This window comes from Aotus nancymaae, unplaced genomic scaffold (assembly GCF_030222135.1).
Source record: "Aotus nancymaae isolate 86718 unplaced genomic scaffold, 86718_ANA_hifiasm-v0.15.2.pri h1tg000033l, whole genome shotgun sequence".
NCBI classification, from domain to species: domain Eukaryota; kingdom Metazoa; phylum Chordata; class Mammalia; order Primates; family Aotidae; genus Aotus; species Aotus nancymaae.
In genome coordinates, this window is record NW_026988447.1 from 16,058,825 (window position 1) to 16,085,094 (window position 26,270).

General features: G+C 37.5%; 1 protein-coding gene across 3 annotated transcripts in view; it reads right to left on the minus strand.

The window, feature by feature from the left end:
• FHIP1A (FHF complex subunit HOOK interacting protein 1A) overlaps positions 1–26,270 on the minus strand; it is a 282,110-nt gene that overhangs the window by 191,214 nt on the left and 64,626 nt on the right. For 2 of the 3 annotated variants that reach the window (XM_012470035.2, XM_012470037.2), the window contains exon 2: positions 8,819–8,944. The gene's annotated coding sequence lies outside the window, so the exon portion shown is untranslated. Of the gene's footprint in view, positions 1–8,818; positions 8,945–18,922; positions 18,999–26,270 lie in introns of those variants that run through there. The other variant, XM_012470036.2, reaches the window with a different exon arrangement.

Genomic DNA, 26,270 nt, shown 5'->3' on the forward strand with positions numbered 1-26,270 from the left:
TCTTTCTGCAATGAATTTCCCAGATGTTCTTTGAGCTTCTTGTATTTGGATGTCTGGATCTCTAACAAGACCAGGGAAGTTTTCCTTGATTATTCCCTCAAATAAGTTTTCCAAACTTTCAGATTTCTCTTCTTCCTTAGGAATACCAATTATTATGTTTGGTCATTTAACATAATCTCAAATTTCTTGGAAACTCTGTTCATTTTTAAAAGTTTTCTTTTCTTAGTCTTTGTCAGATGGTTAATTCAAAAGCCCTAACTTCAAGCTCTGGAGCTCTTTCTTCTATTTGTTAGATTCTATTATTGACACTTTCCAGTGTATTTTGCATTTCTCTAAGTGTGTCTTTCACTTCCAGAAGTTGTGATTGTCTTTTCTTTATGATATCTATTTCTCTGGAGACTTCATATCCTGCATTATTTCTTTAAGTTGGTTTTCACCTTTCTCTGGTGCCTCCCTGAGTAGCTTAATAATCAACCTTCTGAATTCTTTATGTAGCAATTCAAAGATTTCTTCTTGGTTTGGATCCATTGCTGGAGAGCTTGCGATCTTTTGGGGACATAACAGAACCTTGTTCTGTCATATAACCAGAATTATTTTTCTGGTTCCTTCTCATTTAGGTAATGTTTCAGTGGAAAGATTTGGAACTCAAGAGCTGCCATTCAGATGTTTTTTGTCCCACAGAGTGATCCCTTGATGTGGTATTCTCCCCCTTCCCCTAGGTGTGAGGCTTCCTGAGAGCCAGACTACAGTGATTATTATTGCTTTTCTGGGTCTAGCCACCCAGTAGGGCTACCAGGTTCTGGGCTGGTGCTGGGGAATGTCTGCAAAGAATCCTGTGATGTGATCTATCTTCAGCTCTCCAGCACCTGCTCTGGTGGAAGTGGGAGGGAAGTGAAGTGAACTCTGGGAGTCCTTGGTTTTAGTTTTGTTTAGTGCACTGGTTTTCTCAAATGCTGTATGTGCTAGCTGTAAAGCTGTCACATAAACAGACTCAGGACCTCTGGTTAGCCAGGGTGCTGCAGGTGGTAGAATTAACTGTGGTTTTCTCCTTCTTTGGAGCAGGGTTCTGTTATGAGTTGCTGTAATAACTTCAGGTGGTTGGCCTCCAGTCAGGAGGTGGCACTTTCAAGAGAGCACCTGCTGCAGTAGTAGAATGGGGATACAATCTTGCCCTTCATAGGACAGGATAAATACTAGAGTTTCTCAGGTGATGGGTGAGACATAGAACTCCCAAGAGTTTATGTCTTTTGGTTTTGGCTACCAAGGTGGGTAGAGAAAAACCATCAGGTGGGGACAGGGTTAGGGGGGTCTGAACTCAGACTCTCCTTGGGTGGAACTTACTGCGGCCACTGTGGGGGATGGAGGGTGGTTCTCAGGCTAATGGAGTTATGTTCCCAGGGGGATTATGACTGCCTCGGCTACACCATACAGGTCATCGGGGAAGAGGGGAAAAAGTCAGCAGTGACAAGTCTCACCCAGCTCCCAGCAAGCCCAGTCTCACTCCTGTCATGCCCCCATAACAGCACTAAGTTTATATCCAGTAGCTGGTAAGCACAGCTGAGGTATTACCCCAGGCTATAAGCCTCCCTGCTGAGAAAGCAAGCAGGGCTCTCAGGCCTCACCCCTCCCCACCTGCCCACCCCTTTGGCTGCAGCTTCTGCACTCGTATTTGTAGTTCCTGTTCACCCCCCAACCCTAGATTCTACTCAGGAAAATTTGTGCTCAGTTAAAATTATTACAAAGTTCAGCTAGGAGTTTCGTTCACTCTGTGGTCCCTCCCCAGTTCTGCTGGCTGCCTTCCCTTCCCCAAAGATCCCTGTGAGATAAGGCCAGGAATGGCTTCCCTGAACTTGAGCTGGGGACCTGGAGTGCCTACAGGGCTCTTTCCACTGCTGCTTCTACTTTTATATTTCACTCAGCCCCCTAAATCCATTTCAGTTATAGGTAAGGTTAAATCCTCCTCCTGTGACCTGGATTTTCAGGATTTTCAGGTTCCCAGTGGGATGTGGATTCAGAGGCAGACTTTTCCTCCTCTCATACCTTGGGAACTCAGTTTTTCAGCTGTCACACAGAGTTTGCAGTGGTAAGCTGCTCCTTTCAAAGGGTATGTGAATTCTTTTGGTTTCCCTGGTATGTTCCTGTGGTGGTTCTTAGAGCAAAAGTTCACAGTGTGAGTCTCTACATGCTGTTCTGTCTAAATGAGAGCTGTCTGTTAATACTGTCTCTTATCTGCCATTTCCCACTCTCTCTCCACTAGCTAGAGTTATTTTACAAAGACAGGAAACATGTAGAATTGGTAGAAATCAGCTGGCTCATTTAAATATTAATTCGTCCTTTCATATAATCAATATTAAATACTTATGTTGGGTGACAGACACACAGAAATAAATAAGATGCAGCTCACAGTCTAAAAGAGGTAACTGAACAAACAACTAAAACAGTTTGATGAGTCAGATGAAAGGAAAAGAATGGGATACTATGGCAGCATTTGCAATCCCATTATTGGGTATATACCTAAAGGAAATTAAGTTGTTCTGCCAAAAAGACACATGCACTCACATGCTAATCTCAGCACTATTCACAATACTAAAGACGGAATCACCCTAGGTGCTCACCAACAGTGGATTGGATAAAGAAAATGTGGTATATGTACATGATGGAATATTATGCAGCCATTTAAAAAGAATGAAATTACATCCTTTGCAACAACATGGATGCAGCTGGAGGTCATTATCCTAAGAGAATTAATGCAAGAACACAAAACCGAATACCATATGTTGTCATTTATAAGTGGGAGCTAAATATTGTATACGCAGGGACAAAAAGATGGAAACAACAGACACTGGAGACTCTTACAGTAGAGACAGAAGGGGGGGGGAAGAGCTCAAAAATTACCTACTGGGTACTATGCTAACTACCTAGGTGAGGGGATCATTCATACCCCAAACCTCAGCATCATACAGTATACCCATGTAACAAACCTGCACATGTGGATAAATGAGAAGCATTGCCCACAATGGATGACTAACTGTGGAGGAGCTACACTGGTGAACGCAGAGGAGTGGCATGATCAGAATACACTGGGCATAATATAAAGAAATGAATGGAAATAAGACACTAATTACAGTAGTTGAGAAGAGAGATGATGAAGGCCTGGACCAGAACACTTACAATGGAATGCAGAGAAGTAGAAGTGTAGTTTTAAGAGAGATTGAATATGTGAACTCAAGAGTCTCAAGCAGATATGCAGAGGGGAAAAGAATGAAGTAAAGGATAATCCTAGATTTTTGGCTTAAGCTACTGAAAAAGAAAGGCATGAAAGCACAGTAATTAGAACTACATGCTGTAGAACCAGAGAGTCTGGCTTGAATTCCATCTCTACTAATTAACACTTTTGTGACCTTGAGATAATTTCTTAAATTCTATGTGGTTCAGTTTCCTTATCTGTACAACGAGAAAAATAATAGAATCTATCTCAAAGGATTTTGTAAGGAATTACATGAAAGCTTTTAGTGCCTGGCACACAGGAAGCACCTGATAAATGTTAGCTACATTTGGTTGATGGCTGATGGTGATGCCATTCACCAATACAGGGAATATGAAAGAAGGCACAGATTTCAGGTGTGAAGAACAATGAATTCAATGCCAGACATGATAACCTGACCTGACTGTGGGACACTGAGTAGGCAGCTGATATGAGGCTAAAGCTTAGGAGAGAGTTGTGGGATCAGATGCTACTTTATAAGGAGGATGCTAAAGTGATATCTGAGGAAGTTCCTAGACAACATGAAAAAGCAGGCCCTGAGGGAAGAACATGTGGGTGAGATGTGGAAGGAAGAAAAAACCTTAGAAATTTCCTAAATCCAAGGTATAGACAGAGGAAAAAATGATTGAAAAGAAGAGGAAGACTCACAAACAATACTTCTAATAAAGATGAGTTAGCGTCTTTAAAAAGACGCTAAAAACTAAAGAAAAAAACAAAAATATGAATGACATTGAAATGAGGAAAATATACCATCATCCACAGGGAACAGGCTTAGAGACAAGAAATAAAGGGCAGGGACAAAAAGATACATCTCAATAAAAAGCGGCATGCCCTACAATACTGCCTTAAAGTTTACTATTTGAAAGAATTACCTAGAAGAACTACATAATGAAATCTCCAAGTTTATAAGGGCCAAAGGCTCTTTTCCTTACCAAGGAGGAGAAGTCCCAGAAAAATAAGTACATAGTAGGCAAGAAAACATTGGAGGTTTTTTGTTTTGTTTTGTTTGAAATGGAGTTTCGCTCTTGTTGTCCAGGCTGGAGTGCAGTGGTGTGGGCTTGGCTCACTGCAACCTCCGTCTCTGAGGTTCAAGTGATTTTCCTGCCTCAGCCTCCAGAGTAGCTGGGATTGCAGGTGCCTGGACCATGCCCATCTAATTTTTGTATTTTTAGTAAAGATGGGGTTTCACCATGTTGGCCAGGCTGGTCTCAGACTCCTGACCTTAAGTGATCCACCCGCCTCGGCCTCCCAAAGTGCTGGGATTACAGGCTTGAGCCACCATGCCTGGCAAGAAAATATTTTTCAAGGCAAGAAATCAGAACATAATCTGGCTTCAGCAAAAAATAATCCAAACTGCATTTTGCAAATAAATTTCTGGCCCCAAGTTTTCAGTTACTAAACCCAAAGAGCCATTTTAAATCACATCAATTTTGGGCTTGAAGAAAGTGAGAGACAACCGTTTAATCCATATTATAGATATGAGAACTATTTTGGAGAGCTTGTTGAGATGCATATAAACTGAGTTATCCAAGACCTCCTGAATCAAAATCTCTTGGTATGAAGTCAGGAAAAATCGTCTGCTTCTTGAGATGTTTAAAACAAGCTCACCAGGTGATTCATGTGCACACAGTTTGAGAACCCCTAATCTATCTGCTCAAGAGACCAAGGACAAGAGATAATAAATGGCTTGCACAACAGCACATACCAGAATCATCTAGAGCAGGGGTCCCCAACCTCCAGGACCTGGATTGGTACCAGTCTGTGCCCTCTTAGGAACCAAGCCACCAAGCAGGAGGTGAGCAACAGGTGAGCATTACTTCCTGAGCTCCACCTCCTGTCAGATCAGCGGTGGCATTAGATTCTCATAGGATCTCAAACCTTATCGTGAAGTGCACATGTGAGGATCTAGGTTGCACACTCCTTACAAGAATATAATTGACACCTGATGATCTGAGGTATTTCATTCTCAAGCCACCCCATCCCCATCACTTATGGAAAAATTGTCTTCCACAAAACCAGTCCCTGGTACCAATAAAGTTGGAGACCGCTGACCTACAGGGTTTGTTAAATATAAATTTCAGTCAGGCACTGTGGCCCACGCGTGTTATCCCAACACTTTGGGAGGCTAAAACAGGCAGATTGCTTGAACCCAGGAGTTCAAGAAGGCAGGGCAACATGATAAAACCTATCTCTACAAAAAATACAAAAATTAGCCAGGTATAGTAGTATGTGCCTGTCATCCCAGCTACTCAGGAAGCTGAGGTGGGAGGATCGTTCAGTGAGCCAAGAACATACCACTGCACTCTAGTCTGGGCAATCAGAGTGAAAAAAACAACTCTGAGCTCCACCCTCCGAGTTTCTGATTCGGCCCAAGAATTTACATCTCCTACAAGTTCCCAGGTGAAGTCTGCACTGTTCATCTGAGGACCACACTTTGAGAACCTCTAGTCTCGACTAGAGTTGTTAGAGACTTCTCTCTGAGTTCATCAGTTCAGTGTGGCGCTACATACATACTTAAAGACCAAGACAAGGGTACTTCAGAAAATGATGTTAAAAATGAAATGGCAGTGGCTCACGCCTGTAATCCCAGCACTTTGGAGGCCAAGGGGGGTGGATCACGAGGTCAAGAGATCGAGACCATCCTGGTCAACATGGTGAAACCCCGTCTCTACTAAAAATACAAAAAATTAGCTGGGCATGGTGGCGAGTGCCTGTAATCCCAGCTACTCAGGAGGCTGAGGCAGGAGAATTGCCTGAACCCAGGAGGCGGAGGTTGCAGTGAGCCGAAATCGTGCCATTGCACTCCAGCCTGGGTAACAAGAGCGAAACTCCGTCTCAAAAAAAAAAAGAAAGAAAGAAAAATGAAATGGAAAACATGACCAAACTTAAATTATATATATTTATTTTAGGCCATTCTGGTCAATTAGAACAGATTAAAAAAAAAAAACTGGAAAAGATCCAAACTATGCTAGAAAGAAATTATAAGGGCCATAGAATATGTGAAGAGACAAAAATAGATGAATAAATTTAAAAGACTAAATTTACAAAAGAAGGTAGAAATAGATTATAACTTAAAAATCAATAAAAAAATGTGCAAAATGAACAAATTTCAGATTTAGCATTATATGGGTGGTTTGATTATTTGACTCTTAAGTCACTTTTTAGGTATCTTTTTGTGTTATTTACTAAAACAGTTTTGAGGCTAGATTTTTATTCAAAACCATTTTTGAAAATGGCTTCCCACCGGCTCCACACAAAGCCAGGAAAGCCACAGGGAAACATTCTTTACTCACCATTCCAATTCTGCATGACTCAGACATTCCCAGCATTACATTAGAAAGGACAGCCTTCTAATGCTGTCATAACTGCTATTCTTTTCTCATGTAGACGATTCTTAACCCTGAAATAGCATATTCAAATAACAATTCTCTCAAAACAGCTCAGAATATCTGTAATTGTCTCTATCTACCTGCTATTTGTCTCACTGTTCTGAGAACGCATCCAAAATTCATAACAGATGAATTCTACTGACAGCCACTCCTCAGGACTATCATACACATTTTGCATCATACTGTCTTCAAGCTTTCAAAGTCCATCATCAAACCCATTTTCCACTTGTGCTCCTTGTTATGCTACCTTTAGTATCCACCATCATTTCCTCAGAAGAAAACAATACACCCAAGTGTTAGATCCTTTCATTATCCAAGCTCCTACAACCAACTTAGCTGCTCCCTCTACCTTCTTAGTATCCTTGCCAGGCCTTTCCCTTCACACATATTTGCTTTCATACTCTTCACACCCCACTCCCAACAGTCTCCTGCACAACCCAAAATAACCTCACATCTAAGGCAAAAATATTTGGTTTCTGAGCTTTTCAAAACCAGTATAAATATCATTCTATCACACATGCCACTTTCTAGAGCTAAGAGGCAAGAACATGTTCCAAACAACTTCTGTTGCACAGACAGGTGAAAGGTTGTAAATAACTATAGATTTTTCCCAGGATTCATGAGTGGCTAATTCTTTATCATAAGAATGTTGATTCTGCTTAGGACCTTGAAATTAAAGCTCCCTAAAACATTAGAGGATCTCTCATTGGTTGGAGTTAACTGGGAAAAGCCCTGTAACAGGGTCATACACACACATTCCAACCTTAAGACCAAAACTCAGAGTTCATCAGAGTCAAATCTCAAATTTAAGAAGTCATTATCCAACAAATGACTAACACAAAACTTAAACACAGACTCAATGCCTATTAACAATTATTAAATCTTAGCCTAAAATGAGCTCCAAATTTATGCAATAACACTTTGTTCCTGAAATACCTTAATTAGAAACAGGACTTCATGGGAATTCCTACATGGACATAAAACAGCTATTTATGATTATCAGCTTTTCTTTTCCTTATTCTAAACTGTGTCTAAAATGACAGGTCTTGGAAGAGTAGAGGAAAGGGGAGGTTAGCGAGAGAGTTGTTAAAGGATACAAAATTACAGCTAGTTAACTATAGTCATCCTACCATGGTATAGAACAGGAGAACTTAATCCTCCTATCTAGCTATAATTTTGGATTCTTTAACAAATCTTTCCCCAACCCTCCCTTCCCCCTACTCTTCCCAGAAAAGTACACAATCATAAATAGCTGTTTTGTGTCTACACAATAACTACATTAAATTTTTTAAAATACAAAGATCATAGGTAGAGGTCTGATTTTACTAGATCAGGTTGTCAATCTCTGTTGACATTCACTTGCAAAATGCAGATTTCCAAGTCCTGCCCCTACTATTTTGATTCTGATTTTGATACATTAGTTTCAGGCCTACTAATATGAAATTTTTAATGTGTATTTTTAACAAGCATTCTAGTAATACTTTGGGAAATACTGCAAAACACTCCCCTCAAGAAGATCATTTATAAGAGGCAAATTAGAAAGTCTTAGAAGTATATCTAATAAGGAAGTTTCTGATAAACACAGGAACTCTACTATAATACTGACAGATTCACTGATTGATTTTAATAAGAAAGAATATCAACATTTATACTGTCAAATAAATAGTATGTGCCTCTGTAAATTATTTAGCCTGATCAATTATTTTAACAACACTAACATTGCTTGAAATTCAGAGTCACTTCTCAGAATTTATTTTCAATACAATATATGAGTCTTCAAATTACAAAAACCGGTTTCCTTATGTTATTGCTCCTTCTGGGTTTTGATCAAAATTAGAGAGCCCCAGGTATGATCATCACCCAAGCTCTAAATGAGTTAAGACTTTTCCTAATATATCCTTACAAGGTTGAGATTTGCCACCAGAGAAAACAGGACGCTTAAAAGAATGCTACCAGAGGATCAAGATGCAATTCTTAAGACAAGATTTTTTAAAATGCTTTGCATAGAGGATAGAATATAGCCTCTCCATAAGACTACTTTAAACAAGATAATGTTCACTTGGATGTGTAAGTTCAAGTAGACTTGCTTTAAAAAAAAAAAGTATAACATATTATTGAGCATTACTGAACACATGTCAATAATAACGAGAAAAGAAGACATTACCTGGGGCTGCTGTCTTCAATAGCCTACTGCTGGGTTGTATTTGCTCACTGCACTCTTCAGAGGAGCAGAAAAGATTTCTCTAGTATTTGGCTCTGCTGGAAACCCCTAGAAGAAGACTTTAAAAATCTATGGAGAGAAATAAAAATAATAATTAATAAACTGCAAAATCCAATCTGAGTATCCCTATTTTTTCTCCTCTCCCATTTACCACTACATGTTGTACACTGAGTGCGTTCTCCCAGTGTGCATTTGTCTTCATCATAAAAAATAAATAAATAAGCAAAAATCAAATGTTTATTTAGAAATCTGAATGCTAGCCAAAAATGAGAAACTCCTGCTGGGTAACAGAAAATAGAAAAGGATTCTTCCATCTTATAAGAGATGGCAAACAATTATATACTTCTTTTAGGAGTGAAAAAAAGTGTGAAAGTAAATCCACATCCATGGGTCAATGGCATCACATTAAGTTAATAATGATAGTATAACATAAAATAGCAAAGAAAGGAGCACAAATAACTTTTATAAACAATTTCCAAAAATGCACAATATTCCCAAATATTTCCAGGTAACTCTGACCGATCAATCTAGATACTGACAATTGAAAGTTCAAGTTTTTACAATCCAATGGGCAAAGTCTACTTTGGTCTTAGACGCACATCTCCTATCATCAGGCCTAACTGGTCTTAGATACACATCTCCTATCATCAGGCCTAACTGTCATCATAACACAAATGTGTGGCTTAATGCCTACTGTACAACCAGGAAATCACGAGCTTGAAGAGAAGAGGGCTAGGAAATTATCCTACCTGAGAGAAACACAGAGAACAAAACCTAGAGGTGTCCAGGACAGCAATAATAAGATCTAGAGAGACTAACCCTTAGCAGTTAGGCAGAAGCTAACATAAACACTAAGCAAAACCACAAGAAGCCACTATTCAACATCACAATAAATGGAAGCCAGAGAAAATGTCCAAGAAAGCACATTTTTTAAGGAAACAATAAATACTATACTTAAATTTAAAACATGGAAACAGGCTGCTTTGCCTATGGAGTAGTCACTCTTTTATTCCTTTACTGTCTTAATAAACTTGCCTTCATTTTACTCTATGGATTCGCCCCATATTTTTTCTCGCATAGGTGCAAGAACCCTCTCTTAGGGTTTTAAAAAAAATAAAAAATAAACATAGAAACTATTTAAATGCCAATGACTGAGGAAGTCAAGTACATCTGCCATAACTACATGATTTACTTAATCACAATTCTGTCAGCCATTAAAAACTTTTCATTCCACAATGTGTATATATAAATATACTTCAAAACTTCAAGCCGATAAATACACACAATTTTATGTTAATTTTTTTTTCTTTTAAGACAGAGGCTCGCTCTGTTGCCAGGCTGGAGGGTAGTGGCATGATCTTGGCTCACTGCAATCTCTGCCTCCCAGGTTCAAGCAATTCCCATGCCTCAGCCTCCCCAGTAGCTGGGAGCTAAAGGCACTCACCACCACACCTGGCTAATTTTTTGTATTTTTACATTTTAGTAGAGTCGGAATTTCACCATGTTGGCTGGGATAGTCTCGATCTCCTGACCGTAATCTGCCCGCCTCGGCCTCCCAAAGTGCTAGGATTACAGGTGTAAGCCACCTCACCAAGATAATTTTATGTCAATTTTTAAAGTAATTTTAAAATTAAAAAGAAAGATGTTATGAGTTATAATAAAATGGGAAAATGTAGTTTATAATACAAAGTGGAAAGAAAAAGCAGAGTATAATGTTGTAATTACATATGATCACAACTACTTATGCAAAGAAAAAAACAAGATGCAATTTCTTCTGATATAGTTATAAATATTAGGTTAAATAGTTCTCATCTTTAGATGGGTTGAGGGGAGCAATTCAAGTCGGTCCTGTACAACAAATATGTCTTTTCAAAATCTCTACACAGCCAGGATTTCTCAAGCCCCAAAAGGTAAGCCATTCATTCATATGATAAATTTTCTACAATAGTCCAATACAATAAAAGATGGCCCTAGAATTCTCTACAAAAGTTGTTCCCACCTGGGAACTATTAGTATCACCTCATAACCAAATCTCTGGTTTAATCACAAGAGGTTTTACAAGTAACAGAATTCTACTTCTTCTATATCCCACATGAACAGTTTTATCATCACGAGCTGGAGAGATACAGACTCTTTTACCTCCTCTTAAGAATTACAGATTGCTGCCAGATGCTTTTCAGGTGATTTCAAGCCTTTTCTCATCTTGCAACTTGTGAATTATGAAAGGACATCCCTAATTCATGAGAAATAGTTCTCCCATCTCAGTGTCCATTATCATATATCCTCCCCTTACACTCTACAATTTTAGGCATTCGCACACATATGCTTTTACTTAGGTAATAAGGCATTGCTGGGTATCAGTTAAGGGCTTTACTAAGAACCACTGTTAAATTTTACCATCATGATTCCGCCAGCAGCAACGCTTCGGAGCTTCAAAGGAAGCCGAGTTCTTTGACAGTAATGCACAGAATGACATCGAAAGCAAGGTTAAATGGAATTCAAGTAAATTGAAAGAAGTCTCTCAAAATTCACTGGTTCTTGATAATTCTCTTGCTTGTCATCTCATTTAAAAACAACATATGTCTCCTGCTAAAAAGGGGGAAGTTGGCAGTTAACAATTCAGTCATACTCAAATCTCTCCCCAGGCAAATGCTTTTCTTCTAACAAAACATTCTACCTCCACATAATAAAATCAAATTCAGGCTCACAGTCCTTCTGTGTAATAGCTATATCACATCCCTAATTTCAACAGAGGAACGAAATATAAAGCTCATTTTCAGATGGCATAAATTCAGTGAATTTAGACCTCTACTATGTCAAGTTCAGAAATATGCTAATAGGTAGAGAGTACACAAAAGCACAGCAAAACCACCAAATGAACACTTTGTTGGGGTGGGGAGAGAGAATTAATATCTACATCATGGATTTCTCCATACATCAGAGAAACAAATGGGCATGGGGAGCACTTTTATACAGGAGGTGTGGATTATCCACTGTATTAATTGATCTGTAATAAAATCAAATGCTTTCCTGGAGGATAATTAACCAACCAATCAATAAAGAGAGACGTTTCAAACAATTAGACAAGTTTTCAAATACATGAAGCTTACTATGAGCTAATTATTGAAAGATTTCATTCTCAAAAAGGACTGAACTGGGAGAGTAATACAATATATTCACATGTGAAAACTCCCATAGTAGAACAAAACATTCTACACAGGTCCACAAACTTCACTGGTTCCATTAAGCACACTATTAATAACTTAAAGTCTTAAAACGGATGGACCCATACAGATCACTTAATTCATTCCCTGAGTTTTATAGAGGATAAAACTGAAGCACAGGGAGGATGAGTGACCTGTTCAAAATTAAGTTGTGGTAAAAGACAAAGATAGAGGTAGAAGCCACTACCTCTATCAGTTACTGTCTTCTAACTCCCACAGTAATACTGTCTTCTCCATACTGAGCTCACAATTCCTCAACAATCTACCCATTAAGTTGATTTCGTTCCTCCTCTCAACAGCAAACCTTCTAAAGCTCTGGGAAAAGTTGAACCAAATGAAGCTTCAGTCTTCAATTTCCACTCAATCAATCCCTGAGATTTAACATTAATTACATACAATTCTTTTTTACCCAAGAAACTCAGTGTAATTTGGATGACTTTAGGAGGGTCTCAAACACAAACAAATTTTTGAATTGGAGCATATCACAAGGGAAGGAAAAAGAAGCAGGCAGAGACCACAAGTATCTTAGAAATACACCAAGAATACTGATTTTGGGAGGCTGAGGCGGGTGGCACCTGAGATCAGGAGTTCAAAACCAACCTGGCCAACATGGCAATCCCGTCTCTACTAAAATACAAAAATTAGTCAAGTGTTGTGGTGGGCACCTGTAATCCTAGCTATTCAGGAGGCTGAGGCAGGAGAATTGCTTGAACTCGGGAGGCAGAGGTTACAGTGAGCCAAGATGGTGCCACTGCACTCCAGCCTGGATGACAGAGTGAGACTCCATCTCAAAAAAAAAAAAAGGATAATGAAGGTGAACAAAACCAAATTCTAGTATTAAAGTGATGTTTCCCAATGTTACAACTACTCCTAAGGTGTTTTTTAAAATAGTTATTAAGGTTCTGTAATTAAATAAATTTGGGAAAATGCCACATTCTAAATGTACCTCTTGAATATTTATAAAGCACATTATATGTATTAAGACTCTAAGAAGGCCTTGTAGAAAAGAAGGCTGCTCAGTCTTGTTTAGCCCAACATTATTTGATATCTTTGGTTTGCTGAGCTAGTATTGATAACCTCCAAGAAACATACTTCAGGAAGTATACACAGCGTTCTTGGTGAAAAACCTAGTCTGACACTCATTAAGCAGTATCTATAATGAGATAGCCTACCTCTTCCAGACTCAGCTGTTAAAAATCAACTCGTGAGGCAAAGGAACCTTGTTTTTACAATGAAAATCACCACCACCACTAGCAAGTAATAAGTGCTAAGAGCAAGGCATGTGCTACATGCAGATTTTTTTGAAAAGAGGCTAGGCATGTCTTTAACCACTAAGTTCTCTTTCCCAGAAGTTGTATTTTTTCATACATAAACAAAACATCTTGTATATATCTTTTTTTTTACACAAAAACATATTACACTGTTTTATACCTTGCACTTTTCAGCAAACAACATGCATTGGCAATATTTCCAAATTGGTACATAAATAGAATTCACTGGTGTGAATTTTTATGACTGCACATTTTCGAATGTACAGCTGTAACACGATGTATTTATTCAGTATCCCATTATGAACATTAGGTTGTTCCCAACCTTTAGCCATTATAAACACCACTACAATGAGTATCTTTGTACATAAATCATTTTCTCATGCATGTAATAAGCATATATAGTATATGCAGAATACATTCATAGTGTGTATGAATGTACATATGTCTAGGACTGTGTTTTTGTATCTAGGATAAATTTCTAAAACTGAAATTCCTAGACAAAGGAATATGCAATTTTTCATATTATAGATTTTGCCAAATTGCCCACTAAATAGACTAATGTTTTGCGCCCATACTCTCTACAGAATAGGTTATAAGACTTTGTAAGCTTTGTCCATCTAACAGTGATAAATGGTACCTCGGTGTAGTTGCAACGCATCTGTGATAATGGGTAAAGTTAAGCATCTTTCCATATGTTTAAAAGCCAGTTATTTCCCTTCTTTTAGACTATTTGTATCCTTTGTCCATTTTTCTTCTGGGTTGTTGGACTTTTTCTCATGGATTTTTAGGAGCTTTTTATTAAGAAAATTAGTCCCTTCATGATTTGAGAAGTAAATATTTTCCCCAATTTTCTTGTTCCTTGAAGTATGTAGAAGCTTTTCAGGTTTTTTAAAAAATGTAATCAAATATATCAATCTCTTCTTTTATGGCTTCTCAGTTTTCCGTCTTACTTAGAAGGGCCGTATATATGTACTCCAAAATTATAAAATAATTTCTCCATGTTATTCTATAATCTAGTTTATGTTTTAAATTTCTGTTTATCATAGATTGGTTTTTGTCTTAACATTTGAGATACTGCTGCAAATAGTACTTTTCCCCCCAGACAGCATCCTTCTACTATTTATGGAACTAAGCAACTTTCTCAACTAATTTGAAATACCACCTTTATTGTATCTATGCTAAATATGGTATCTGGGAATACCAATGTTTCAATTATTGTAACCTTACTAAGCTAGATTTTATTCTCCTTTTCAGAATTGTCCTAGCTATTTGTATTTGTTTACTTTTCCAAATGACCACAGAATCAGCTTGTTTAGGGCCCCAAAAAATCCCATTGTTATTTTTACCGGAATTACATAAATAATTCATGGAGAATTGGCATCTTCACATTTAAGAATATGTCAGACCTTTCCATTTTTTATATCTTTTTTTTATATTTCAGGAGCATTTTTAAATGTCTTCACATACAGCATACATATTATTTTCTTAAGTTTATTCTTTATATATATATATATATACTTTTATTGCCTTTTAAGTTCTGGGGTACATGTAAATTACATGCAGGATTGTTGCATAGGTACATACATGGCAATGTGGTTTGCTGCCTCCATCCTCATCACCTATATCTGGCATTTTCTTAAGTTTATTCTTAGGTATTTCATCTTTTTTACGCTAATGGCCTTTTTCCCCAATATATCTTCTAACTGGTTATTGTTAGCATATATGAAAGTTATGAATGTTGACACATTACTTTGGCATCCAGGCACATTTATAGATTATCATATTCTTTGTCATTAGTTTTTCATTTTATTTTCTTGGATATTCGAGTCATATATTTTCATTATTTGCAAACAACATTCATCTACCTCCTTTCTGATTTTTATACCTTGATAACTTCATTTTTTTCTCTCATTCAGCAGCATTGGTTTATGATTCCAAACACCATTAATAATTAGTGACAATAGTACACATACTTATTTTGTTTGTGATGTTAATGGAAATATTCTCAAATTTCCTATTTAGGCTCAGATAGTTTTGGGTTGTGATGAACATACTTTACTTTGCTAAAAGTATTTTCCTATATTTTAAGGGGTTTTTAAAAAATCAACAATAGGGCTAGGCGCAGTGACTCACAACTGTAATCCCAGCATTTTGGGAGGCTGAGGTGAGAGGATTTCTTAAGGCCAGGAGTTCAAGACCAGCCTGGGCAATATAGCAAGACTTCAAGTCTATTAAAAAAAAATGAAATAAAAAAATTAGCCAGGCATGGTGGTGCACACCTGTAATCCCAGCTATTCAGTAGGATGAGGTGGGAAGATTGTTTGAGCCCAAGAGTTCAAGGCTGCAGTGAGCCATGATTGTGCCACTGTGCTCCAGCCTGGGCAACAAAGTGAAACCCTGTCTCAAAAAAAAAAAAAAAAGAAAAGAAAAAACCAATAATAGAGATTAAATGTTATCAAATGCCTTTTCTATAAAAAATAATCAGATGACTTTTTTCTATTTATATTTAATAAGATGATGAACCCTTTTTTCATTCCCAAAACAAATCTCAGTTGTTATAGTTTTGTATTATTTCAATATGTATGAAGTACATGCTGAGTATGTTATTTCCTAAGCAGCCCTACAAGCTGGGTACTACTACCATCCTGCTCTGCCCCTGCCTCACTCTACTTCAGCCACACTGGCTTCTCCTCACTGCCCCTCTGACACACCAAGCTTGCTCTCACCTCAGGAATGTGCATGCCTGCCAGATCTGCTGTTCCCTGGAGCTTTTGTCCCAAGATATATCCTCATATGTCATCCCCCTCTTCATCTGTGTCTCTGCTTACATACGACCTATTTACGAAGGCCTTTCCTGTCTACCCCACGTGAAATAGAAATTGCCTTCCAATCTTGTCTCTACCCCTGATGCTGTTTCATTTTGTTTGTAGCAATTGTAGTCATTTCATATATATTCCCATGTGTTACATATACAAAATGGTTAATTTCTTTTAATTTGCATTCCATTTCTCCATGAATTGAAGCCCTATGACAGCAGAGATTTTTTTCTGCTTTGCACATTGCTCACTTCCCAGCACCAAGAGTGGGCCTGGCACATGGGAAGTACTTAATATTTATTGAATGGATGAATGAACAAATGAATGAATGGATACCCATTTTATACATAAGAAAACTGAGGCTTACAGAAATTAAATAACTAAAATCACACAGAAGCACAGCTGAGACTAAAATCTCAGTCTAACTTTCAATTCCTGACCCTTAACCATTAAAACAAATGACAGGTGACTTTAGGCCATTGAAAATGCTCATATAAACTTATGAATTCTAAAGCACAAGCTAATGACACCATTGATTGCAAGTCTGAGAAAAATTGTATAGACAGTCCCTGTACAAGGTAAACAAAAGAATCAGAGGATGGCCTCCAAATAATTTCTTAGGCATTATGGGAATTATACTATTAGCTTTTCTACTGACACCCATGAGCCTCACAGCAAGCATCATGAAGCTATGACCTTCATCCACACATGCCCTTGTATATCCAAAAGATAAAACTGGATACTTCAGCACCAAATGGCCAATAAACATGTGTTTATTACTGGCATGGGCAAACACACATACTAAAAGTACCATCTCCCAGGAGACTAGCAATATTATGATCAGTACAGACACTAAGGATTTAGCTTTGAACAAACTATTTCCTTTTCCAAAGCCGAAGAATCTTTTGTGATTTCAACAAGCAAGTTGAAATACTCAGGTATTCTTAATGTTCTTTTCCTCCTCTATTACTGGGATGCTTTCTTTCCTTGAGACAACTTCAAGCTAAAAACAAAATTACACAAATTTCCATTTCTGACACTAAACAGTATAGTATCTTTATTTTTTCTTTTTGTAGAATTTAATCAAACCCTGTATTTTAGAACTGTGGGGCTGATCCAGCATTGCCGTGTGTCACATTTAATTCCACCAATGTAAAGCATAATGAGCAAAGATTGAGGTAGTGAGGCATAACTAAATGTTTTGAACATGTGAATTTCAAAAGCAAGGCCCATTTGTGTTATTTCTAAACAGTAAATAAAATCATTTTCCAACATCTCACTATCAAATTACAGTAATTTTTCCACCAGCATACACTTGAGGAAAGCCATAAAAGGACTTTTCCAACAGTTCATTCTGTTATTCCTCATAACCTTTTAAATACTTCTCCTCATTGGCTTCTATTCAAAGGTAAATGGAAAAAAGTAAAATTTATGGAAAATATATTCAACTGCTTAAAATACATTAACCAAAAAAAAAAAGATTTTAGAGCTGTACTATGAGTTGTGAAATTGCATTGCCTTCACTTACCTTTCAGTTTCATTGGTAGGTAACAAAACTGACAGACTGGTCAAATTCCAAAACATCCCCTATATAGAGCCTGACTTTTCCATCTCAAATTCTCACCTTGGTCAAGGCCAGAGTAAACACCTGTCATTCACATTTTACAAAACATCACTTTGAATGCTACAAATAAAAGTTTTCATACCGGGGGGAAGCAAATTCCAGGACACTGGAAACATTTCCGCTCTCTTAAACCAGTCTGTTGATTATTCCCTTAACTTTCTCAGTTATCAAGATGGTGAAAGGAGGAAAAGGATCTTTCTGTAAAACTGTAAAGTATAATCAGATAAGTTTGCCCTTTAAGCTTTTCACATATAGGGAGGTAAAATAAAACTGAAGTCTAAAGTTTAAAATTTAGCTATGAAAATTATATTCTAGCACTAGACAAAAATCTTGCAAGATTTTAATAAAATAAGATTATCAAAGTCAAATTTTACATATCATGGGCCAAGGAAGAGACATCAAAGAATGTTTAAGTAACATTTTAAAGATACTATATTTTATAAAGTTAAGAAGAAAAATGACAATTGTGCCAGTTCAGAAATGCCTTCGAGTAGGGAAAGGAAGGAGCATTAACTATTAATAAAGCTAGAGTCCTAAAATAAATTTTTTAAAAAAGATTAGCACTGAGAAAAAACTCACCTTAATAAAACTCAGCTTCATACAGGAAAGTAGTTTATTCATCTTGCATAATACTATTTCATTTTATTTAGTCCTTTCTCTAAGGATTCTAAAGATCTTTATGAACATTATTCAGCTAATTTACCAGTATAAATGGAAAAGGCACTGATTGCTATTACATTTATAAACATGCAAGAGATAACAGCAACAACAACAACAACAACAACAACAAAAACAGAGAAAGAGATAACATTTCAGGAAACTTCAAAGCAAAGAAGACGGTAAGTAGACCCTTTTCTGCCTTGGGTTTTTTGGAAAGGAGAAAGGTGAAACGTACAATAAAAACAAATATGTGCAATGTTAAGACTGGCTTAAGAAAGCAAAGCAGGGAGTTTATTGCGCAAGTCTTGCCACAGACTTGCAGGCAAAATAAGCTTGGTATAAACCTCGTCTACATTTCAACATCCAAAAATCGCTTTTTTATAACAAATCCTAAATGTGCTGCATGTTTTATAATCCCAACAAATACACTAACTTCAGGCATCACCACTTACATTTCTGCCCTTTGAATGTTGGAAGCAAAAGACGTTCAGAAGCACCAAGTGGCTGACAAAATTCTAACTTTCATATGAAATCCCTAACAGGTAAACATTAAGACAATGAAGTAGTTGCTCAAAAAAAAAAAAAAAGAGGAAAAGATTCTACTATTTTCAGAGGCAGGCTCAAAGAGGAAAGTGTAATAAATATCCTTGGCAATCACAGGGCACCTTGTAACATGTCTCTATTAATATTTGTTTACACGTTTTTATCCCCGCAGGAGTCTGTGATCTCCTTGAAGGCAAGGACTTGGTTTTATAGCACCCAGCCTATGAGTCATCGAAGTTAAAAAAATGAACCAAGTATTGAGTCAATTAACTTTTCTTAAATTCTCTTGACCAAAAATACTCATAGTGTTTGTGTTATGTGAATTTTATCCCACATTTTTCAACGTACAGAAAAAAAATCATGGTCTGAATACACATTAAAAGCCAACTGAAAGTAAAAGAGTCTCTTTAAGTTATTAGGTCAAAGCTATTTTGAAATCAGATCATAAGTCAACAGACTCTAATTTAATGGTAATATGTTTTTCAATAAACAGTAAGTCCTCTAATCACACATGTATTTCTTAACCCTACATATGTCCAGTGTCTGTCCAGACAAATGGGTATACAACCGCAAAACACCCATCAAGCTATGGCTTCTCACAATTCACAACTGCAAAAATGTGTAATCAACCCAAATACCCACCAATCAATGAGAAGATAAAAATAACTGTGGTATATATACCATGGAATACTACACAGCCATAAAAAGGAATGAATGAATGGCATTCACAGCAACCTGGATGAGATTGGAGAATATTATTCTAAGTGAAGTAACCCAGGAATGGAAAAACAAACATTGTATGTTCTCATTCATAAATGGGAGCTAAGCTATGAGGATGCAAAGACATAAGAGTGACACAATGGACTCTGGGGACTCAGGGGGAACGGGAGGGAGTGGGTGAGGGATAAAAGATTACAAATTGGGTGCAGTATTGTTCAGGTGATGGGTGCACCAAAATCTCACAGATCACCACTAAAGAACTTAGTCATGTAACCAAACACCACCTGTTCCCCAATAAACTATGGGGGAAAACAAGAGAAAACTGAGGCATGAAAATCACTTGAACCCAGAAGGGAGAGACTGCGGTGAGCCAAGATCTTGCAACTACACTCCAGCCTGGGTGACAGAGCAAGACTCCATCTCTAAATAAATAAATAAAGCCGGGCACAGTGGCACACACCTGTAGTCCCAGCTTCTCAGGAGGCTGAATCAAGAGAATCGCTTGAACTCGGAAGGTGGAGGTTGCAGTGAGCCAAGATTGAGCCACTGCACTCCAGCCTGGGTGACAGATCAAGACTCCATCTCAAAAAAAAAAAAAAAGGAAAAAGAGAAAAATATAGAACACAGGCAACAAATACAAATTAGAATATAATTTTCTTTTAAAAGTTACAGCTTCTAGTTCTGCTGACTGGCATGCTGTTGAAACTATAATTTACCTTCCTTATTTAGATGTAAACAGATTCCATAATACTAAGTTCCACCATAGGAAGAAGAGATTCAGAGTGCTGTTTTGGTAGCTTTTTCTTAGTAGAAAAAAATATATGCTAAAGTTTAAAAAAAAAAAAAATGAACAATTCCAAGAGAGATCCAGAGCTAAAAGGAACTTTAGGGCAATGGAGGGAACTGCTTTGCTTCAGGCTCCTTCCTATCCTCAAATCTTGAATCTATTATGCTTCCAAGAAACGGAAAGTCCACCGCACCAGTTGGAGGACTGATTGGTAAATGGCCTGGAGTTCCTGAACCAAGCACTTGTCCCTTATCTGCATGCATTCATTGATCTTCAAATACTAAGATTCCCCTCAGACTGAAACAACAAAGAACCTCATTCAAGTAAAAATGTGATCTTTGGCATCGTGCGCCAGCGTTGAAAGATCCAGTCCACGCCAGCCAGCATTGTAGGCAATTAGCTAACATCATGCCTACTGTCTCTGCCCCACAAATTGAAATCCTGGAGCAAAAATACAGTAAGACCACAGGACAAAGAAAGGAAAATAAAAACTTCAGTAGAAAGATGCAAAGGAAAAGATATTATTATTGATAAACCCAGTCTAAATTCATTATACTGACATCAATGATTAGAATACAGAGCTTCCACATGATCTGTCAGGTTTCACTAGATAGACTGCAAGATGGCAGGGCTCTTCTCTTTATTCTCATTGTATTATACAAACCCTAAAATTAATACCAATATGTTGTGTGTCCCTAAGAAACTGTCTGAGTGACATTAATATGCATACTCCTCATAAAAAGATAAAGTTATTTGTTCAGAGTTCACTGTCACAATCGAACCTCTAATTTGGCAGCAGAAAGAAAAACTACCCACACTCCACTAATATCTTTTCTACTGACCCAATTTCAGGGAACTGAAATAAATGACCGACACCTTTTCAGTCACCCCACTGAAGTAAAAGAGGAATTCAAGTCTGAACAAGAATATTTGTAAGAAGTTTTCTAAGCACAAATATTCCTTTTGGAAAACACTTTGGCCCCAAGCCTCAACACAAACACCTTTTCTGTGACAGCCAGCCTTAACACACAGCATCTCTTTATCAACTAACTCATAGATACACACATTTGCAAAGTAAAAATAAATTAAATATCTATGTAAACAGCTTTCTTTTCTACACTATTAGTCAAAAACCACAAGTGGAATATGCTGAGGCACTAACCCCTGGATCAAAGACAAATGGAATTACCCTTTTACTCTACCACACATTGTTTAAAAATGCAGAGCACAATTCTTGAGTTAATTTGTCACTTGGAAAAATCACTGTGCTTTTATGATGAGAATTCATTTATGAGAAGCTCTTAGCACAGTTTTCCCCTTAACCTTCTCAATTTATCTTACATTTGCTACTCTTCCACAGCAAACTTTATGTGCAATTTTAAGGCTGTGTAATGTAAGTTACGAGGGCACTAGTCTTTGAAATCCAAAGAACAATCTAATGAAAATGAGGTGATGCCACCAGCTGGCAATGATTTGCCATCTCTTGACCTGACATCCTAAAAAATATGATTGAACAGGATTTTGAAAGATATCCATAGATGACAGAAGAAAGCGGGGCTGGGGCCAGGTTTTATTTGACTGTGAAATGGGGAAGTTATATCTATATCTAGGTTTTGTTTTTTAAAAAAAATTAAATAAGGAAAAGCAAAAAAGAAATTCACAAGTTTAACATGATCCATTTCCTTTAGAGATAATAATGATTTACTGTGCCAGTAAACAGGCTTTTGGATATAATGAGCTTTTGAGGCTCCTCTAGGCATCATTTAAGTATATTTAGAAGCAACCCGACCATGAGCGTAGTGGGAGTGTCCAAAACTTTTATGTGATGGGTAAACCTAGTTTTCAGTGATGACACTAAGCCTCGGTGTCATCACCTGCAAAAAATAGGGCTAATATCCTCCTGCTCTATATATCTCACAGTATCAAATTTTAAAAAGAAGCTATACCTGAAATTACTGGATAAGCTGGAAAGCACTATCCAAATGCATTACCATTGTTGATGGCAACAAGTATGCACTGCTCTCAAACACCAAAAAAAGAAAAGCAAGATTGCACAAGTATAGAACCAGTCTTACTCGACTTAATGTATACAGTAACGCCCGAGTAGACAAGACAGGCTAAAATAGGATTGTGAAATCTGAACCGAAAAGTCTTCCAGTTCAAATGGCTGCAAATCTTGTGAATATTTCTTAAAACTATTATCTAAAAGCAACTAAAGCAATGATAAATCAGCTTTTTTGAGGGAAGAGGGTAAAAGGCAATAGAGCCTTTTTAGAATCTCATGAAGACTATTGGCCTTCCACTCACAAAAAGCATAACCACAAATTCAAGCAAAGCTTATTTTTCTGCTATCAGGGTGGTTCTTGGGATCCCAGGCTAGGAATCACCCACCACAGGATACTGAATAACTGCCTAGTGAATCATAAAAACACAAAGAACAGGAACAAGTTTATAATTATAACAAAGTACCCCAGATAAGATGATCATGATTACACAGGTACTGCCCTTAGGAAACCCTCCATCAGATCTTCACTAGAGACATGCAGCTAAAAGGTCTACAATTCCCAAGTTACCTTAGCAGTATTCAGACAAATGAGGCCCTGGTAAGTTAAGCAGAAAATCACTTCCTTTGATAAATGACCAGGCTTCCAGGTAACATCTAAAAATTAGTGTATATACACATCCGGTGGCTACTTTAGAATTTCTACACAAATGGGGTATAGGGTGGCAATCTAATTGGAAGTCCAAGCTAGGGTATTAGTTTTGAAGCTGAAGTTGTCTGAGACTTCACATAAGAAAAAAATAATGAGTTTCTAGAGCAAAGCAAGAAGAATGCTATAGAAAGGGGATGCAGGGTTAAGGCACCCCAGACCAGCCTTTGGCATTGCCACAGGATTCACTAACACCAGTGGTTCTCAAACTGTAACATGCAACAGAATCACTCAGAAGGTTTATTAAATACAAATTGCTTGGGCTCCACCCTCAAAGTTTCTGATTCAGGAGATCTAGTCACAAATTTGTATTTTTTTTTTCTACTTTAAGTTCCAGGATACATGTGCAGAACATGCAGGTTGTTACATAGGTATACATGTGCCATGGTGGTTTGCTGCACCTATCAACCCATCATCCTGGTTTTAAGCCCTGCATTCATTAGGTATTTGTCCTAATGCTCTCCCTCCCCTCGCCCTCCAATCCCTGACAGGCCCTGGTGTGTGTTGTTCCCCTCCCTGTGTCCATGTGTTCTCATTGTTCAACTCCCACTTGTGAGTGAGAACATGTGGCGTTTGGTTTTCTGTTCCTGTGTTAGTACGCTGACAATGAAGGCTTCCAGCTTCATCCATGTCTCTGCTAAGGACATGATCTCATTATTTTTTATGGTTGCATAGTATTCCATGGTATATATGTACTATATTTTCTTCATCCAGTCTATCATTGATGGGTATTTGGGGTGGCTCTAAGTCTTTGCTGTTGTAAATAGTACTGCAATGAACATATGTGTGCATGTGTCTTTAGAATAGAATGATTTGTTAATCCTTTGGGTATATACCGAGTAATGGGATTGTTGGGTCAAATGGTATTTCTGGTTCTAGAGTTTTAAGGAACCACCACAGTGTCTTCCACAATAGTTGAACTAATTTACATTCCCACCAACAGTGTAAAAGCGTTCCTGTTTCTCCACAGCCTCACCAGCATCTGTTGTTTCTTGACTTTTTAATAATTGCCATTCTGACTTGCATGAGATGTTATCTCATTGTGGTTTTGATTTGCATTTCTCTAACAATCAGTGATGGTGAGCTTATTTCATATGTTTTTTGGCCACATAAATGTCTTCTTTTGAGAAGTGTCTGTTCATATCCTTTGCCCACTTTTTCATAGAGTTGTTTTTTTCTTGTAAATTTGTTTAAGTTCCTCGTAGATTCTGAATATTAGACCTTTGTCAGATGGGTGAACTGCAAAAAATTTTCTCCCATTCTGTAGGTTGCCTGTTCACTCTAATGCTAGTTTCTTTCGCTTCACAGAAGCTCTTTAGTTTAATTAGATCCCATTTCTCAATTTTGGCTTTTGTTGCAATTGCTTTTGGTGTTTTTATCATGAAGTCTGCCCATGCCTATGTCCTGAATGGTATTGCGTAGATTTTCTTCTAGGGTTTTTATGGTTTTGGGGTTTACATTTAAGTTTTTAATCCATCTTGAGTTAATTTTTGTATAAGGTGTAAGGAAGGGGTCCAGTTTCAGTTTTCTGCATATGGCTAGCCAGTTTTCCCAGCACCATTTATTAAATAGAGAATCTTTTCTCAATTGCTTGTTATTGTCAGGTTTGTCAAAGATGGCTGTACATGTGTGGTTTCATTTCTGAGGTCTGTGCTCTGTTCCATTGGTCTATATATCTGTTTTGGTACCAGTACCGTGCTGTTTTGGTTACTGTAGCCTTGTAGTAAAGTTTGAGTTTGGGTAGTGTGATGCCTCCAGCTTCATTCTTTTTAGGATTATCTTGGCTATACAAGCGCATTTTTGGTTCCATATGAAATTTAAAGTAATTCATAATTCTGTGAAAAATGTCAATGGTAGTTTGATGGGAATAGCACTAAATCTATAAATTACTTTGGGCAGTATGGCCATTTTCATGACATTGATTCTTCCTATCCATCAGGATGGAACGTTTTTCCATTTCTTTGTGTCCTCTCTTATTTCTTGATCAGTGGTTTGTAGTTCTCCTTGAAGAGGTCATTCACATCCCTTGTAAGTTGTATCCCTATGTATTTTATTCTCTTTGTAGCAGTTGTGAATGGGAGTTCATTAACGATTTGGCTCTCTGCTTGTCTATTGTTGATCTATATCATTGTTTGTAATTTTTGCACATTGATTTTGTATCCTGAAACTTTGCTGAAGTTGCTTATCAGTTTCAGGAGATTTTGGGCTGAGATGATGGGGTCTTCTAAATATAGAATCATGTCATCTGCAAACAGAGACAATTTTACTTTCTCTCTTCCTATTTGAATACCCTTTATTTCTTTCTCTTACCGGATTGCCTTGGTCAGAACTTCCAATGCTATATTGAATAGGAGTGGTGAGAGAGGGCATCCTTGTCTTGTGCTGGTTTTCAAAGGGAATGCTTCCAGCTTTTGCCCATTCAGTATAATATTGGCTATCGGTTTGTCATAGATAGCTCTTATTTTGACACATGTTCCATCAATACCTAGTTTTTTGAGAGTTTTTAGCATGAAGGGAGGTTGAATTTTATCAAAGGCCTTTTCTCCATCTATTGCGATAATCATGTGGTTTTCGTCATTGGTTCTGTTTATGTGATGGATTACTTTTATTGATCTGTATTTGTTGAACCAGCCTTGCATCTCAAGGATGAAGCCGACTTGATCGTGGCAGATAAGCTTTTTGATGTGCTGCTGAATTTGGTTTGCCAGTATTTTATTGAGGATTTTTGCATTGATATTCATCAGGAATATTGGTCTGAAGTTTTCTTCTTTTGTTGTGTCTCTGCTAGGTTTTGGTATCAGGATGATGCTGGCCTTATAACATGAGTTAGGGAAGAGTTTCTCTTTTTTCAATTGTTTGGAATAGTTTCAGAAGAATGGTGCCAGCTCCTCTTTGTACCTCTGATAGAATTCCACTATGAATCCATCTGGTCCTGGGCTTTTTTGGTTGTAGGCTATTAGTTACTGCCTCAATTTCAGAACTTGTTATTGTTCTATTCAGGGATTCAACTCCTTCCTGGTTTAGTCTTGGGAGGGTGTC